This window comes from Cyprinus carpio, chromosome A5 (genome assembly GCF_018340385.1).
Source record: "Cyprinus carpio isolate SPL01 chromosome A5, ASM1834038v1, whole genome shotgun sequence".
Taxonomy (NCBI): domain Eukaryota; kingdom Metazoa; phylum Chordata; class Actinopteri; order Cypriniformes; family Cyprinidae; genus Cyprinus; species Cyprinus carpio.
In genome coordinates, this window is record NC_056576.1 from 11,854,938 (window position 1) to 11,875,374 (window position 20,437).

General features: G+C 34.6%; 1 long non-coding RNA gene across 1 annotated transcript; it reads left to right on the forward strand.

Annotated features, from left to right (window-relative positions):
• The first annotated feature begins 3,773 nt into the window (after nt 1-3,773).
• LOC122142634 lies at nt 3,774-19,820 on the forward strand. Its single transcript, XR_006158701.1, has 4 exons — nt 3,774-3,801; nt 13,975-14,074; nt 18,710-18,827; nt 19,753-19,820. It is a non-coding gene; the product is annotated as an uncharacterized LOC122142634 (long non-coding RNA).
• The last annotated feature ends 617 nt before the right edge of the window (nt 19,821-20,437 follow it).

The following is a 20,437-nucleotide window of genomic DNA, read 5'->3' on the forward strand; positions in this document are numbered from 1 at the left end:
TCTAACAATATAACATACAGTTCAAAAGTTTGGGGTCAGTACATTTTTATTCTTTATTTTTTTGAAAGAAATTTAAACTTTTATTCAGCAAGGATGTGTTAAATTGTTAAGAAGTGATAGCAAAGATCTGTATTGTTAGAAAAGATTTCTATTTTGAATAAATGCTGTTCTTTTTAACTTTTTATTCATCAAAGAATAAAAGAAAGTTTACAAAAAAATATTTGGCAGCACAACTGTTGCCAAGATTGATAATTCTAATAATAAATCTGCATATTAGAATGATTTCTCAAGGATCATGTGACACTTTATACTGGAGTAATGGCTGATGGATATTCAGCTTTGCATCACAGAAATAAATTTTATTTTAAAGGATATTAAAATAGAAACCATTTTTTATATTGTAATAACATTTTGCAAGATTACTGTTTTTTTTTTAATCAAATAAATGCAGCATTGATGAGCATAAAAGACTTAAAAAAAAAAAAAAAAAATTACATGTACTTAATTTGATCCCAAACTTTTGAACCGGTATTGTACGTTTTCCTAAGAACCCTACAAAATCATATTTACAGTTCACATTTTTTTATAACTTAAATCCATCAGAGCTGGAGACTCTGATTGTGTCGCTCAAGTGAAGCTTTCATTTAAATCAGGAACAGTAGAGCGTTCAGGTTCACGGTTGCTTTGAAACAATTGTGAATGTAAATTCATATTTAGAATGTTTTTATGAAGCAGCACATGCTCACCACTAGATGGCGCAATTGTACCACAGAAGCATCAGGCATAAATCAAGTCCTTCAGACTGCACCACAGATTGATGTTAGCTGACGTTGGTTTGTTACAGTTAATATGCGACTAAAACAGTGGAAAATTAATATGATGGTTCGTTTTTGGTGTTATTTCTCTCCTTCTTCAATAATTTTAAGAAGCTGCACATTGTTCTTGTCTCCAATACAGCCGCACCATTTCTTAATTTACACAATTAAATGTAATACAATTCAACCCTGCAGCTATTTGTTAAAAAAACATAGGGTCTTTGTTTGTTTTATAGGATTATACTGATACAGATGATGCTATAAATTATGCGAGTTTAAAGAGCGATCTACACACCTGTGCGCGTACAGGACGTTATTCGAACGCGTCATCTTTTAGAACCGACCTACAGTCTCCGTTAGTTGAAGATGATTGGCTCATGACACATGTCACTAACGACATGGGAACGCCGACAACAGTTCTCCTGGCGCGTTGCAAAACACAGTCGGCACTTCACTCTCTTATTTTTATGATGAATGTAAACATTTCGATTGTTCTCGCTATCTCAATATAATTTTCCCCGAAAACGCGGAGAAACATAAAGTGGACAAATGCCACAGGAGGTGATCAAGTCATAATTGTGCTGTGCTGGACTAAAATCTCAGCAATGTCGCTACTGTGCGTGCGAGGTAAGTTAAGTGTTTGGGACCTTTAATGTGATGGTGTTTTTCAGTTTTTCTTGTTATTACACTGTCTTCTGTTTATTGTATACCTGTGTGTGTATGTGCTTCTGGTTTGTAATTGGTAAACTTGAAGTGCATCTGAAACCGGTTTTAAGCAACAGGTAACAGGTTATGAGGGTTAAGTTATAATTCAAGAATAGGTGTAACTTTCGATAAACAGGTAGGCTAAGTGTAGCACGGTCTTATGTGTGTTATTGTGGATGGGGGGGCGGACTCGTGTTCCCCTTAACGGGTTTTTCCCGCTGCTGAGATGTTGACGTTAAAAAGCATATGCTGTGATCACCTGTTGATAACAAGCATATGCTTTTTCTTTTGGATTATGCATTTCGTCCACCCTATTGAACTGTGGTTGTCTTTTTTTCCTTAGGTGCTCTATTGAATCTGTACCGCAAAAAACTATGTCTTCCATCTGGGCACACCTGTTGTTTAATTTGTGGAGCCATCCATGTAGAATCAATACATGTTTTAGATACTGAGCTTGAGTAGATTAACTTTGGTCACTATATCTTATATTTGTGAGGCTTGAATCGAACGTCTATTCGCTTGACTCCAAATGTTATACTATGGTTACCTAATATAAATACTAAACGTGTATGTAAATCAGTATCCGTATTTTATAATACAGTGTGCGAAAAAATACTCAATTGAAATCTGCAACCATTTTCCATCTATGCTGAATTCGGAACAGGATTACTAGGCCTATAATATTAATATTTTTAGCACATCTTTCTATGCCAGAAATATTAAGAGTACGTTGTGCTAGTACGAGATTTATAATAATCAGCATATGAGACCACGGCCCCCGCCTTGTGTTAGCCAATCAGAAAGCTTTGAGGCAAATGCTCGTATAGTGGTGTGAGGTTGGGATTTGGGATATTGTTGCTCATAATCAGAGTTAGGAATTTTGAACAAATCTGTCTAACCTACAGCATTGGCCCTAACCGCTCAGATCACCCTAGTAACTGCAAGTTTAAAGTTCGCATGAAATCACAATTTGGAAGAACTTATACTTCTGATTTATCGTGACTTTAACAGTATTAGCAACACCCTGGCAACCACCAAGAGCACCATATATTGGTGGTAGTTTTTGCATGTGCAAACGCCACTTACATTTCTTCAGAAGTCTAAAACTCTTGTTATTTTATCAATTCTGTTGAGCTGTTGACTATTGAAATTATTTACAACCGCTAGGCTAAATATTCTGTTCTAAGAAATAATATGGAAACTGAATATTTGCACCGACAGTACGCATGCATATAAGCATGCCAGCAGTTTTAAACTGCTGAAAGAGTTTGCTCCCTTTATAAATCTAATACAATTGATTTTAGTTCGTCTGGACTAGAGTAAATTGCTGTTCTGTGAGGTCTTTTGTGTCACAGAGATCTGTCATGCTGTCAGCAGTGATGGAGAGAGGAAGCATTGCTACAGAAAAATCAAAAGAGGGGGGCTGACATCTCGATGATGAATAGAGAGATATTCTGGGATAACAGAAAATAAATATGATTGTGGTCTCATTGTGAATGTAACTCTTACCCTACTTGCATACAGAACTTACACTTACACGTCTTTTCTATCAGCAATTTTGCTCCAGACCATGTTTTACAGTTGAGGCATAGGGTATGAAGAAAGTGTATGCAAAGAGCTGCATGGTAATGTTTTAGCAGATTTGATTTGCAGTGTTTGTGTGTTGCTGTGGATGTTGAGAAGTTTTGTTCTACACATGTAGAGAGGAAGCACGAGGGGAAAGTGAAAAGCTGACGGATGTATATAGCACGATGTGGTGTTGGGGGGAGGAGGGACAGAGCTTCAGTGTTTAGTTTTTAGATCTGTGCATGTCTTTTACTTTAAGTCTCTTCCACTTCCTGAAAAAAGATTGTGATTGTGTGAAGTTTATATTTTTGGCTTGTCGTCTTCACCTGGGTAGTTCTGCCATGTTGCTTTAATCTGTTCTTTAAGCTGTCCCTTGAACAAAAGATTGCCTGTTTTGGAGTCTAGGTGTCAGCCTGAACAATCTGCCATTAAAATGCAATATGAATGTAGAGGGTTAAAAAATTTAATGGCTATGGGCCAGGAAAGGAAATTATTTGTTTTGGATGTCGGGACTGAACCCTGTGCTTGGTTTTTGCATTTGCTTGATATATGTGGTTCTTATTTATATTAAGCAGTATTTTGCCTGTATCTGTATTTTGTCCCTTGTCATTATATAAAAAAAAAAAAAAAATCTCTTCACGCTATTTGTGGTTTTCACTTCATCTTTTTTCTTGTTCTTTTCAGTGAAAAAAGGCCAAGCTCCAAGGACCTCCAGGTAACTTTTTATGGACTGTTTGCGTCATGTGTGAAACAGTTGTGGCTCTACAATTACCCTAGAATCAAATAGGAAAAAAATAACACATTCAGTGCAGTCAGTTGTCATTCACATGGAGTGTTTGGTGGCTTTAATCAGACTCATGATGCGGGCCCAGTTTGGCTTGGACTGGAGAGACACAGTGAACTGGTTTCTTTGTTAGCCAGCAGGCAAGCACTAGACTGTCAGGGGATTTTCACTCTTCTATAACACACATAGCACTCTCTTCCCAGGAGAGATACAAACACTCACACATTGTAAGTGTATTAGTCTTTTAATGACTGAACTTTAGAATATGATAAGCTTTATAGAAGAGCAATGAAATGAGATTTACATTAATAAAACATCATAAAAATTAGGGATGATTATTTTTTACTTATCAGTACCAGCTGACATTAGATATTTAATATCAAACATTTGTGCATATTCTATTTCCTTTTTAATGAATTTAGATTCTCTTGATATCTTTATCAATTCTCAAAATGAATATATATTTTTTATAATATACATTATAATTTTGCAGCATTTAAAATGATTGATTTGAGATTTTAGTGTTTTTCTTAATCTATTCAAACATAGTATAGAATTTGATATCATTATATATTATAGAATTGTGTGTGTGTGTAAATATGTAAATATATATCTCTATATATATATATATATATATATATATATATATATATATAATATATATATATATATATATATATATATATATATATATATATATATAATATTTATCCATTATCTGCCATGCAACTTATAATCTTATCATATCAACCAGAATGTTAATATTGGTATAGATCCATAAAAACTGGACTCAAGCTTTTAGTCTTTTCTGAATCAGTTTTGAGATTATTAATTATAATCTGATGCATGTTGCATACAAAAATGGCAAGAGCTGGCTTCAATCTCCAGCTTCAGTCTGACTGTGATGCAGTTTCAGAGAGGCAAGGTGCAGAGGTTTATTTCAGTCTGCCAGGGAAAGGTTGTTTATGAGGTACCAAGCTTCTAGAATATGTGATATAGTTGCTGTTTTGTGTGTCTTATAACATAAAATAAATAAATATTTGACACTTATGTTGAAATGCTTGGCGTTTTTTCATCTGTAAGTCACTTTAGATAAAAACTTCTGATAAAAATGTTTTAGAGCAAGTGTTTAAGGTGGTGATATTGAAGTTGAAAGGCTAGTAGAATAGGTATTGATTGTGGAGACAAATTTATGGTAAATAAATCTATATGGGTACATGAGTATGAACTGATGAATCTATTTGAGAAGCTAATGAGCTAGTGTTTTTGTCTCTGTCTGGCATTCTGTGTTCTTATTGACCGTGTCTGAGTCTTCTCATTCTCCCTGTCACCAACACAATGAATATCTGCTTCTACTTCATCATGCATCATCCATTCATCCATCTATCGGCTAAGTTCCTTAAAGCTGAACTCTGTGTCCGAATATGTCTACTTCCATACTATATACAGTAGTATGTGAAAAACAGTATGCCAAAATTGTAGTATGTCCAATTTAGTGTTTCAAAAAACATTAGGCGAAAAGTATCTGGATGACCTATTATTTCTAGAGTGCACATTCGACAGACACTTTACTATCCAATGAAGCCACGGGATAGGATTGTGAATAGCAGTGATGTGATGCAACTGATGCTGGTAGGTCATGTGATGGTGACAACTAGGGTTGTGCAGATAGACGATAGTATCATGTATCTGATAGTCAGAGATTTCGACAATAGCAGATGTCTTTGTCGATAGTCAAGACGATATTAGGTTCATTCTCCTATAAATGTATTCAATTATTATTATTATTCTAATTAGGTGGTCTATTATAATTAGGCTGTTATTAGCAAATTGCCCTGATATTTCACACATTAAGATTAGAGCCTGTAGCCAGTGAAGGAGTCTACAACCACAAACAAACACAGACGAACATCGTCTGCTGATATAAGGTATTGTACGTTAATCTGAACGGCCTATATTTCAACCGAGCCCTCACTAACTGAGTTTAATGTCACAGTTATGTTAGAACACATCTCATCCTTGTTTCTGTGGCTCATTATGGGGCGTGTGGTCTGGAGCTCTGTATGACAGATGTATCCGTTTAATTTAAAGAGCAGGTCATATGGGTTTTCAAAAAAAAAAATTTTTTGTGCTATATCCTTCAATGTAAACAGTCTGCAACGTTGTTAATCAAAAAAGTGCATGAAAAATAAAGATAATGTCTCTCAAAAGAAGTCGACTCTGAACCGACTTAGAATTTTGAATCTTCTTTCGAATCTTCTGCATGTTACCTATATACGTCACAAGGTAACATATTTACATAATCCCCGCCTGCCCGCGAAATAAGAACACTCTGACCTGCCCACAAACACTTCCGCTAGTTAGTGTGTTTACATAATTTCAAGAAGACCGCTATGTTTTCACCTCAAATAAGTAAGTAATAATAATGAATGCAATAAAACAGCTGTCACATCAGGTAAAGTATGCAGAGTTTAAACTTACTACTGAGAAACGTCCTGATCAAGTCGTGCTTGCGATGGAGTTTCGGTTGAGCGACTGCATCAGTATAATCCTCGGACTCGGGCTCGTATTGATAAGGTAATATTGATGCCATTTTTGTAAACTTATAGCATCTTTGTTTACAAGTAACCTTCCGGAGCAAAAATTCAATTATGGTAATGGCCGTTTCGTTTCCGACACGCATTGTTTACGGAAAGACCAATCACAACAGATGTGGCCATCTGACCAATCAGAGCAGAGTAGGCTTATGGAAGGGAGGGCTTTACAGTTCTAACACTCCGGACTGCTTCGAACGAATAGTTTTGAAATCATTGAAAAATGCTTCCAATATTCAATGTATATTCTGAGAAAATTACAATGTTTTCAGACCTTAGATGCATTTAAACCTGTTGGACTCCAACACAATATTAGGACAATTTAAAATATCATGACCTGGCTTTTAACTTTACTCCAAATATATGAACTGACCAGGTTTAAATACTTTTATATTTAACATGTTCGTTTATGTCCAGTATTTAGTGTTAAACTGTTGGTCTTTAAAATACATCTGCTTTTTTCACAGTTTTCACAGTTGACTGATAACGTCTGTGTGCCGATGTGGCAAACTTCTCACAGGACGCAAGGTCCTAATAGCCATGTATGACTGTTTTATCCGAATATATATGAACTAGCTGTTTTAAATACTTTTATATTTAACATGTTAGTTTATCAGTATGTTTGAAAGTATATTATTTTGATAATTGGTGCTTTCATGGGCTCTCTCTCTCGCGTGCCCACGCGGTTTAAAACACCACATAGTTATGAAAGAGAGTCTCTCTCTTGCCCCCAGTATCGTCTATCAGTGATCTCATGGGCTGGCGATATGACGATTTAAAAAATGACCATATCCCCCAAAACTAGTGACAACATGGCAGATGTAGTATGTCCGAATTTATTCCATGTTACCCATTTATTCATACTACATAGAACATACTTTTCTAACAGTCACAAAGTAAGTTTCAAACCAAATGTAGTACAACAAGACAGCATGCTATTTTGGACACAGCTGAAGTGCGTAATTTCTCCACAACTAGCAGCATCAAAAAGAATTGCAATCTGTTTGTTTGAGTGGCCCGACTGGGCTAAACAAAATAACATCAATTCAACCAGTGGCATGGGTTTGGGGCAGAACTACCTGTCCAGCCACTGGCAGATGGGGAGTATTACAACTATTTCTGTGATTCTCTTTGGTGCTGCTAGTAGTGCAGAAATTATTCATCTAAATGTGTACACACACACACACACACACACACATATATATATATATATATATATATACACACACACACACTTACACTTTATGTATGCATACATGGTGTGTTTTAATTACCAGATGAGACCATCATAACTGCAAAATTTGTGATCTCTTGATTGACCTCATGTACAGTGACTATTCCATAAATGAGACTAAGATCATTGAGAGAGAGAGAGAGTGTGTTTGACCAGCAGCAGCAGAGCATCAGTCTGTGTCAGACTCCCAAATGAACAGAGGTCTGTCTGAGTGACAGAGAAGCCCATAGAAATCTAATCTATTGCTCATAACAGAAAAAGCCTTTCCAGCCTCTTCTCAGAGTGTCCCACCCACAGCACAGAATTCAATACTGTGCTAGAATCAAATGCAGTTCGACTCCTAATAAGATTCTATTATCTTTGCCACAGAGGTATTCTTATTGAAACATGAAAGTTTAACAGGTGCTGAAGCTTAATTGCATCAAATGAGGAAGCCTATTATTGAGACAGGGTGTCTAAACTCCTGTTTCTGGGCTTCTAACCTTTTCTAAACATGCATTCGGTTTCCGTCTGAAGATACTTCATTTTCCTTTTATATTGATTACTTGCATGATGTTTATCTTGATGTATTGTGCACACTACCATTCAGATTATTATTATTATTTTTAAAGAAGTCTCTTATACTTACCAAGGGTGCATTTATTTGACCAAATATACAGTAACAAATACAGTGAAATATCAGTGTCACATGACCCTTTAGAAATCATTTTAATATGCTGATTTGGACAGTTATTATTATTGTTGAAAATGGTTGTGTTGCTAAGCTTCTTATTTTTGTGGAAACCATGCAACTTTTTCAGGATTATTTGTTAAATAGAAGTGAAAAAAAAGCATTTATTTAAAATTGAAAACTTTTGTTACATTATAAATAATTTTACTGTCTCTTACTGTCAGTTTAATGTATCCTTGCTGAATAAAAGTATTTATTTAAAAAAAACTGTTCCCAAACTGTTCATTATATAGCAGTATGTAATGTGGTAAAATCATAAAATAAGATTTGATTAACACTGCTGCTCTGTTATATGGACTAGATGTGTATATATATATATATATATATATGTGTGTGTGTGTGTGTGTGTGTGTCTGTGTTTTTATTTTTAACATCACATGTGGGAGTATTTCTCCAAATAGCTCTTAAATGTCGTGTACAGGTCCAGGCATGTGCGAATATGACTTATTTATTTTCGTAAGTCATCAAAAATGAAATATTCATCAGGTTAGGCATCCCTGGGAGGCCCTTTGCACTCTGGGAAAGTGAGAGAGAGAGTGTAGGAACTGGGTACAGATGTAATGATGTACCCTCAAAAGTAATTAGAGATTCAGAATGATATGAATATTTGATAATTTCTCCGCTTCACCCTAGGCCCAGATAAGACCATTAATCACAAAAATCACACCTTGTTTCTGCATTTCCGTTTAATGCTTTTAACTTCAAGCATGTTTCAGCTCTTCTGCAGCTTAACTGTAGGATTGCATTTAACATGGTCCACAAATTGAAAAGCAAAAGTTAAAGTTTTAGCTTTTCTTTTGCCTCCAGTTTTCAAAAAAAAAAAAAAAAAATAGAGATTAGTGCATATTTCCTCACTGTACTTGAAACCTCAGTCTTTAATTTTGTGAAATGTAGATTTCAAACTGAAACCAACTACTGCTTTGGACAGCAAAATTTTTTGCTATTTTTTGTTTTTCAATACCTAGATGAAGTGATTCTATAAGCCCACACATAAGCTAACTCTTTTTATTTAGAAATATATTAAAATAATGTAATAGAAAGCATGAAAATTATTTGTTTCACCAAACAATACACATGCTTTTTACTTTCATTTGACTTCTTATGGAGTCATTGTAGTGTTTTGTTCTTGAGGACACAGTCTGAGTGATGGTCACCAATATAAATGCAGAAACATTTATGATGAATTCAGGTAAAGTGGGCCATCAGGTAAGAGGGCCATTTAAGCTTAATTTTAGTGTGCTCAGTGGATTTACACTTTCATTACAATGGACTTAATTAAAGGGACACTAATTCTTTAGATTATAAATTAGTTTTTGCTGATGTTATATGACCCTGATAGTGGCTACATCTCTAAAGGAGGACTCTTGAAAGTTAGTAAGCCCTTTAACATTCAGATTTTCATTTCTAACTTTAAAGTTCCTCACTAAATGTAAACAAATATTATTGTGACCTTCCTTGTGTTATTTGTTACTGCAGTTAACAATGATTAAAAAGCAAAAAATGCATTTAAAAATAGTTTTGTAAGGTTTAATATTACTGGCCCACTTTGACTAAGTGTGCTATATATTTTTAACGTTTTAAGTGTTCCTTATTATGTTTGTTTGATAATGTGTTAATAAACATATTCTTAAAATAATTTTTAATTAAGAGGATCAATAGAATCTTTTTTTGATAAAACAAAGATGGCCCACTTTACTTGAAAATACATGTCTGGAGTGCATCATCTTAATATGTTTATTGGTATATACCTAGAAAATAACACATTATATGAACTAAATTCAAATTACAATATTATAGATGGACATTAAAGTTATCAAAAGTGATAAAAAAAAAATCAGAGTTTCTAAATTACAAGTTTAACAGGATGTGGCCCACAAATTCACCCTACTTTATTTTCCATGTGGGTATGCTGAGAATCAAATAAATATCTAGAGATAATATAGCTGCTATAGATGTTAGGGCCAAACACACACACACACACACACACACACACACACACACAAAAGCTTATTTCATTGGCATAAAGAAATTGAGTTCATTAAAAGAAACTGAGTTGAAAAGTGAGAGAGTTCAGATAGTTTCTTAGCCAGAGAAAAAAGAATGACCATGGAAGATTTCAAGACAGAAACATTTTTTTTAGACAGACCAGTTATGCTTGTAAGTTGTTGTTAGGCTTGTTAGAATCTAGAGGTCTTCAACAATGCTCCTGGGGACCCCCTGTCCTGCAAAGTTTATTTCTAACCTGCTTTAGCACACCTGCCTGTGTATCTTTTTTTACCCTGGGTTAGCCATCAGTCTTTGTATACTTTATTGATCTCAGTTCATCTCTGGGCAAAATAAAAATTGTGGAATGTTGCTTAAGCCAATGTTAAAAGTGGCCTTTATCTGAGGTTTAAAAAAGATGTTAACCCAGTGCTAAGTGTATTGAGAAAAGACATAAAGGATAGCTGTTTAAGACAACTAGCTAAGTTAGTTAAGATGTCGGTAACTAACTGTTAAACAATGACTGACACACACACACATATGGAACCAGCCCAGCTCTTACAAAGAATCAATTGCCCTTCACCGACTTTTTCTATCTTCTCCGGCTCTATCCTTCATCTCTCTCTTATTCAGCCCCAATTCTGCTCTTCATTACGGTGGTCATATCAAGAGCGGGCTGTAGAAGCTGTGTCCCTCTCTGCCGGCTCTGGGATAAGGATGAATCCATGGGGACAGAGATTACACTCAGGGTCTTACAGCCTGTCTGCAGAGAGAAATTGGAAGAATTCTCATTAAACTAGAGAAAAGCTGTCTAGTTCTCACCTAGACAAACACATGACACTTGTCCAGGATTAAATTAGTACTAATGCTGTGCATACACACTCAGAGGACTGTTTTATTGCTCAACTGTTGCTCTTTTAGATCCCGGCAGAGTTCGAGTTTGCAGTTTGTGGTTTGTTTTAGTGTCAGTTGTCTCAGACGTTCTGCTGAATTTCCTTAGATTGAAAATATAAAATCAAAAGGGAGCGTTGTTTTATATGCAATTAGAGTGCAATGAAATGAGTGTGGATTACATAGCCCAGATAGTTTGGTCTTGAAAGAGCAGTTTAAAAATATTTGAGTTCATATTGTAATATTTTACTCATTTTGACATAGAGCACAATTTAAGATATCTTATGAACCTCTAATAAAGTGATTCATGTATTTTAACAAATTACTATAGTATTTACAGAATAGAATTTGGGAGAATATTACTGATTACAAATTTATTCTATTTTTTTTTAATTCAAATTAAAAAAAAAATGGATTATTTCAAATCATTGCAGTATATATAATGAAAATAAGTATTCGTTTTATTGATACATATTGATATTTGACATTGATACATAGATTGATATATATATACAACATACCAAAGAAGCATCAAAAATATAGTCCATATGACTTGAGGATGAGTAAATGGTGACAGAAATGTAATTTTATGGTGATCTATTACTCTAAGCAAAGATCTTATTTTCTTCTTCATGTAATCTCACTGCTGACTATAAGAGAAACAATTGAGATTGACTGAGATCTCATCTGTTTTTTTGGGCATCTCCTGTCTTACTCTTTCTCTGTATTTCTTAAGACTGACAGTTAAGGTAAATTGAACCTGGGTAAGTGAAAGGTAGAGATAAAGGTTTAGGGAAGGAGAATTGGAGAGCAAAGATCATGACTATTTGTTAGTCGTGCCAGATAATCTTGGATGAAAAGATTGAGAGACCCTCTTCAGTGAAGGACACATTTTCTCTGGGGCTTTCTACAGGATTCATTAGACACCGGACTATTGAAATAAATCAAGAGTGAAGGACAGAAAGCCTTTCAAGAGGTGGTCAGTGGATACCTCTTATATTCAGGTGATTTTATTGAGCATATTTTTTAGCTGTTTTAAGAAAATTCTCCTTAAAAGACTGCACAAAAAATACAGGCTTCATTTCTGTGAGGGCTTCTCAGGCCAAAAGCCTTGATTGGATGAATAATGTCACTGTAAATAGAAATGTCATTGAGCAATTTGTCTGCTGATTAATTTCCGCAGATGGGAAGTTCAGCCCATGCTGATATTTTATGAGCTAAATTTAGAGTAATCACAGGGTAATGAACACATTGTTTTATAGAAAAAATATTCTCTAGAAACAAAATAATAATTTCTCTATCTGAAATGAATATTGTTTAGAATAATCCTTTCTTTTTTGTCCAATTTGATAATACTGCCTCTCTCCCTCTAATTCTTTCTTTCTTCTTATTTTTGCTATTTTCTTTAAAAAATCACCCCTGTGAAATGAGTCTTGAAGTCTTTGTTAGTTTGGTAATATGTTTTGTTTTGTCTTCTTAAAAAAATGCAATTCAGTATACCAAGTATAGTCAAGATTGATTTTATTTTGCTCAGTCTTAACAAACCAAGCTGGATTCAAATGCTTATTGTAGACTGGAACACATGTATTAGTTGGAAAGATGTTTAATTTTTTTATGTTAGTGACAACTTTGCAATTGACCAATTTATATTTGATTAAGAAGCCGTTTATATAATTGACTCCATGATTGGCTTAAAATGCATTTCCTGTCTATTTTGATAATCAAGTATAAGACTTGGCATCATTGTTTAGATATAATTGATGTGGCTCCTGTAATAGCAGGTGTTTTTCTGCTCTGCTCTGCCTTTGTTATGCATGTGCTGTGTAAATTCTGTACAGCAAATGACTTTGACTCTGCTTCTTTACCAACCAAACAAAACAAAACACACACATTCAATCTATCTTCATATTCTGAATTTTCTTTTGTAGCTTAGTTAAAAAGTTAAAAACATGGCTTTTGGGGCTGAGGATGAAGTTTTTTGAGTTCTGAAAGTTACAATATATAACTTTTTACATTTCAGAAGATGAAGTGGCATTTGCCTATATTGTTCAAATCAGACAGTTTTTTTTTAATCCTGAAATTGATCTCCAAATCATTTAATAATGAGATTGTACAGGGAACTGATTTTATAAAAACCAGTTTTGGAGAGATTATAGAAGCACTCACAATTGTTTTTCACATTCCCCTGTACTTGTGGCTCTCGTTGTGCTCTTGTGGCACTTTATTGTCTAGGTTTTAATTATTCCTGGTTGTTTTGACCTCTGACAGCCTATTTCAACCTGTCTGTGTCGCTGCACATAATAACTATTCCATTTACATAAAACCATGAATTTTTACACACACACCTAAGAGGAGGATGACACATCTCAATTTTCTATTACAATACTTGCCAGTTTGCTATGACATCACATGAGTTGGTTTATTTAATATCTAAAAAGATGGATTCCTCAACTAAGTTCTGTATTCCTGTGCTTGAAGAATTCATGTAGCCAAAAAAGAGCATTTAGTGACCTATACAATCCTGAAAGAAGAAAGAAACTCATAGGTTTAGAATAACAGGAGGATGAGTAAATGATGATAGAATTTTCATTTTTTGGGTGAACTATATGGAACGGATAGGTGTTAATGTTCTAAACCTGTTTTTTTTTGTTGTTGTTGTTGTTGTTTTGCAGGCAAGTTTAATGTGTATGTCACGCTGAAGGTCCAGAATGTTAAAAGCACAACCATCACAGTGCGAGGAGACCGGCCCTGCTGGGAACAGGATTTCATGTTGTGAGTATTGCTGCTTTTGTGTTTCCGTGCTTTTTGAAATGTCTGTAGCACTGTAACACTCAAATATGTGCTTAATGAAAGAGCCCCAATTCATTGAAGGACTTTTAAAACCCACTCAGATCTACTTTGCTGTGGAAAATGTAAGATTTTTTATGAGCACATCAAACTGGATGAGCAGATATGTTTTCTTTGAACAAGAAAACACACACACCCATCACACACACAACCCACACAACACATCTACACATATATATACATACATATAGATATACTATATATATATAAACAGCAATATTTATTTTAGGATAAAGTGTGCAATTTATTATTTTATAAAAGATAGACTTGTTACGTTCCTTATATCTTCATATAGCAATTTATTTGGTTCTTGCTTTAAATTATGCACACACACTACAGTTTGTCTTACCTTCCCTTACCTTTGGACCCTCTTGTGTTGTAATGACAAATGTTAAATAGCTTTTTGATGGGCTCTCAGGAGGTTTTGCATGTCCTAGAGGTTTGTCCCTGATTTTTCAGATGGTTCCAGAGATTATTTTGTCAATTCTTCAGGAAGAATTCTGAGAATCAGCTGCAGTTACGGGGATTACCAGAGAGAGGGGGAGCTGGACTGGGAGTTCACAAAACACATTTAAAGTTTTACTTCTTCTATTAAAAAAAGCACATTTGTTCAGTCTTCACCCAGAGATGGAAGAGTTACTTAATGTTTTTCCAATATTTATCAGTAATCTAATCTAAACAGTGTTGAAAGTAACACAATTTGTAGACATTATTAGAGATTACATTTCACATTTAATTTGAGTGATAATGGGGGTGAGAGAAGGGTTCATTTCAGTCTGTTTCTCGTACAAAGCTCTTGAAGCCTGAATCTCATGGTATATTGTTGCATACTTTTTTTGAAGATTAAAAACCTCAATTGCATTGAAAAATAGTGAACATAGAAAATAGGGAAAATATAAGTCACTTGTGTTTTGGGACAATTTGGAGAAATATGTGAGATTGTCAGTAGTTTGATTATATTATTTTAACTATTGTTAAATGATGAGGTTTCATGTGTATTCTGACCCAAATATAGGGTCAGTAAGACATTTTTAATACTTTTATTCATAACAGATGCAGTAAATTGATCAAAAGTGACCAGTAAAGACAATTATAACATCAAACACGATAATATTTGGTTTTTCAAAAGATATTTCAAATAAATGCTCTTCTTTTGAACATTCTATATATTAAAAGAATATTGTAAAATGTATCACAGATTTCACAACAATATTAAGCAGCACAACTGTTTTCAATATTGATAATAAGAAATGTTTATTGAGCAGCAAATCAGCATATTAAAATGATTTCTGAAGGATCATGTGACACTGATAACTGCAGTATTGGCTGCTGAAAATACCATCTCAGGAATAAATTGTTTTAAAACATATTCAAATATAAAACAGTTATTTGAAATGAATATATTTTAGAATATCATTTTAAAAAACATGAAAAGAATCTTTCCAAACCCAAATTTGTCAATTCCCCTCTTAGATGCAGAATAACCACAACATGTTCTACTGACCTTTGACACCCCGAAAAACGTTCCAAATAATATCAGCCATTCTATCTGGCTGTTTTGGTCGGAAAGCCTAAATCAGTAGCAATGTGCCTTTTACCTCTTTGAGAAAGTGTTGTATAATTATAGGGATAGTGTGTGTTAGGATTCTAGGCCAGTGGCTCAGCTTTGTGTGTGTGTTCTATTCAGACAGAGATCCTCTGGGGCTGGATTATTGTCCTGCTGCTTAGCACTCTCGAATGATTGGCAGGTTAAAATCCACACATACACAACACACTTTTGAAGTGGCATTGTGTGTAAACTAAAGTGTAGAAGGATGAAGTGAATGTATTATAGAAAGAAAGGTATTGATAGCGAGAAGGTTTCATATGAGTAAATGTGAAAGGCCTGTTAGTGTGACACATTATGCAGGAAAGCTGTCACACTATCATATTTAGAGCGGACGCAATATTCCCAGCTGTCATTTCTGTGTTTTTGTGGCTAGACTGTGCTGTTCAGCCATGAGTAGATGGCCAGTTTAAATATGCTTCCCAAATATGACAGGCAAAATTAATTTATCATCTGTCCAGGGAGAGGGGCGTCTCTAATAATAGATTAGGTTACAAGTGTTTATATAGGTTTAATACTCGCACACACCATACATAGTCAAATACATATACACATACATTTTTATAATATTAAATTACTGATTCACATGATATGGTTTGGTAATGTAGAAGAACTGTTTTTTTATGTGGCACATGGAACAAAAATATATAATGATAATATAAATAAATAAAATTAAAATATTTACTAGTGACATGTATGTTTAAGTCAAAAGATGATTGAACAGCAAAATGAAAAATTTTGGATTAAAATACAAATTCTTATCATCAAACATAAACATGAACATTATGTGAATAAAAAGTGTGAAAAGTGTGTCACTGTCAGGGCAAATCCTGGTTTTGTGGAGTGGGACAATACCATCTGATTACGTAATGTGAAGATTAGGATTACTAACAGCTGGATTGTATTGTAGATAATTATGGACAACAGTATAATGAATACATTTTTAATTACACCTGTCATTTGTGTCAATTTTAAAAAGACCTATTAAACACAGATTTTTGAATTAATAAGCATTAATGCACACCCTGTAATATAAAAGGGAGAGCTGTGTAGTGGTCTCATGTTTGGATCCAGTACAAAACTATATATGAGTAAGTGAGAAAGTTTGTGTGTTAGTAGAGTAAGTGTACATTGTCAGGTGTGTATGTGAGAGAGAGATTGTTATGGGGATAAAGAGGATGAGTGTTCAGGTTTTGTCGGATCTTTGAGAGGTTAAACTGCGCCACTTTGCTGACATTACATGGCAGAGATCAGTCTAGTAAAGAGACGAGACAAATTGATAGCGATAGACATAAAATGAGAGAGAGATAGACAATGAAACCATTTGCCGAACAGAATTGTGGAGATGCTCTCTCAGATTGCTAACATTTATTCTTCCACAAAGGAATAATAGTCAGTGTTTTAAAGGGATTTTGTGTGGAGGTGTATACTACTGTTCAAAAGTTTGGACTCTTAATGTTTTTGAAAAAAGTGTCTTATGCTCACCATTGCCACAAACACAGTAAAAACAGAACTATTATGAAAGATTATTACAAATAACAAAAACTATTTTTTTTCCTGTGATCGCAAAGCTGAATATTCAGCAGCCTTTACTTTGGTCTTCAGTGTCACATGATCCTTCAGATATCATTCTAATATGCTGATTTGAAACCCAAGAAACATTTCTTATTATCAATATTGAAAATAAGATTTGGACAAATGTACTTCCTACCTCCACATTTCTGGTTTCAGACTCAGCTGTATTTTAGAAGTTTCATTCATATAAACTCCTACCCCTAAATGAATCGCGATTTGTTAAGCCTCTCAACCGTTTTGAATCGTCACATATTGGAATCGATTTCAACTGGCTCGCGGTTAATTGTTACATCCCTAATGTCTATTTTAAAATAGACTATAACATTACCATTAAAAGTAACACTAAAGACATTTGTAAATAGACTCATTTATAACATTAAATAAAACATCAAAAAATAACCTCAAGTAAATTAGCCTACATATTATTTTGTCTAATTTTCTAATCTTTTGTTCTCAGAATCGTGGGAGAACCGTGATCTCTATTCTAAAATTAAATTACCCAGAGCCATAGCTTAAATAATACATAATATATCTGGCATCTAACTATTACTATTAGTACTGTTTATTAAAATGTACAGGCTAGGATGTAAAATGTACAATCTGGCCCCCCCTTTCTTTCTTTTGGTCCTTTTCTTTTGATCCATGTGTTAACCCTAAAGCAAGGTCCAAAATATACTGTCTTTGAGTAAGCTGAATTATTATGAAAATTTGGTCATTATTTACTCACCCTCATTTAGATTCTAAGCCTTATTACTTTTATATATTTAATTATAATATATATTAATTTTTTAAAAACTTTTTAAATCCAGTAAAGTGAATGATGGACTGATTGGGGGATAAAAGCACTATGCAACTGTCTTTTAGTGGGTCATGAGTCATACAGTTTTGGAATGGCACACCAAAGAGTAAAAAAAGAAAAAGTTTTACTTTTAATTCTGACATAAACAATATGAACAAATAAAATTATATGCAAATTTATACAGATATGAAATCATGTATTTATGTACATAGGGATATCTACTGAAGCAAACATTAGCCGGCTTAAGCTTGATGTTATAAAAGACACAATTAACTATACTGTTAGCCACCAATATACAAGTATACTCAACCATATAATTCCATTCCAAAAATGTACCATTAATAATTTAAAATTACATTTTTATGATTTGTACAAAAATATTTATGCCAGGTACATTTTCTCAATTCACCCAGCATTGGTAAAGCTATTTTTAGACTCTCCTCTAAAGGACACTGATGAAGTTTCCTTAAACTCAGAGAGAGTTGTGGGTGAATTTGGAGATTTCAGAATTGGTGCATTTCTTCATCATGTTTGATGATAGTCTGATCTCTATTTCTGTCATCGCTATCTGTGGCCCAAGTGAGATTAATCGTCTGGACCTGGGTCTGGTTGTGGAGGTGTGGAATAAAGGGCTCATCTGGGACATCTTGATAGGAACAGCATGGATCCCACTTAACACCATACGCCAATCAGATGAGGTAAGTGGGCACCACCAGCCAATCAGAATAACACCCACAACAGTCACACATCTCAGCTTTCAATCTGGTGAGGCATGAAAAGTGCCACTCCCACCTTGTTTCACACTAGAAGTTAAGACCATCTGAGTCATGCCCAGAGCGTGAGGTGGGTGGGGAGTGCAAATGGTGAGAATGATGAAAACAATGCCTGAATAGCTTCGAACTGGACAGTTCTGGAATAACCCCAGGGTGCCAGTCAAAGGCAGTCAATTAAAATAATAATTTAGCCCAAAATTAAAATGTGCTGAAAATTGACCCTTAGGCCATCCAAGATGTTGAAGATTTTCTTCAGCAGATTTGGAGAAATTCAGCATTACATCATTTGCAAGTAGATCCTCTGCAGTGAATGTGATGCTGTCAGAATGACAGTCCAAACAGCTGATAAAAACATCACAATAATCCACAAGTAACCATCATGAATCCAGTCCATAAATTAATTTCTTGTGAAGCAAAAAGCTTCATTAAGATGTTTATAACTTAAAGCCGCATGGCTAAAATATGAAAATCCATCTATAATATTGCTTTCTTTCATTGAAAAAGTTGTATCATCTGAATCAAGAAGAAAAAATGCACAGCTCAAGCACTGTTTACAAATGAAAGCAGTTCAAAAACACTTTTAAAAAATCTGTCAGTGGATTTTGATGTGAGAGGACAACAAGGGATTCGATAGATGTTTTCACTTGAGAAAGCGTTATTATGGGTAATGGACTGGTATTCAGAGGTTGGCGGCCACTCACATTTTCTGCAGAAAATATAAAAATGTAGTTGAATTTATTAATATTGCCCTCATGAATTTATAAATGGAAAATGCACATACCCTGTGAAACAAATTCAGTCAAAGTCCCTGGCATGGAGTCTTATAGTGTTCTCCCTCTCTCTTCTTCAGGAGGGGCCTGGAGAATGGACCTCACTGGATTCAGAGGTTCTGATGAAGGAAGATGAGATATATGGCACAAAAAACCCCACTCCTCACCAAGTGCTGCTGGACACACGCTTTGAGCTTCCTTTCGGTAGTCCACATATAATATAGAAAATTCCTTATTTTATTTTATTTTAAGATTTACCTTTTATCAGACCTCTTAGAACAGATTCTAAGCATTTCCTTTAACTGGCACATATTACAGTTGCCACAAAAATAAATTAATGCGTTCCAAACCCGCTTAAAGGGATACTCCACCCCAAAATGAAAATTTTGTCATTAATCACTTACCCCATGTCGTTCCAAACCCGTAAAAGCTCCGTTCGTCTTCAGAACACAATTTAAGATGGGCTTGAGACTGTCCCATAGGCCTGTGACTGTCCCCATAGACTGCCAAGTAAATAACAGTGTCATGGTCCATAAGTGAAAGTCATCATCAGAATACTCCATCTGCCATCAGACGTGCAATCTGGGTTATATGTAGCGATGGGAATACATTTTCTAAGCGAGGAAAACAAAAAATAATGACTTTATTCAACAATTTCTTTGTCAACACTCTCCTCTGTGTCTCTCCATATCACCGTATGCTGTGTATGCTCTTCTGTATCATCCGCGCCACAAGGATGCGCTGTTTCTACGTGTATTTAGCTTG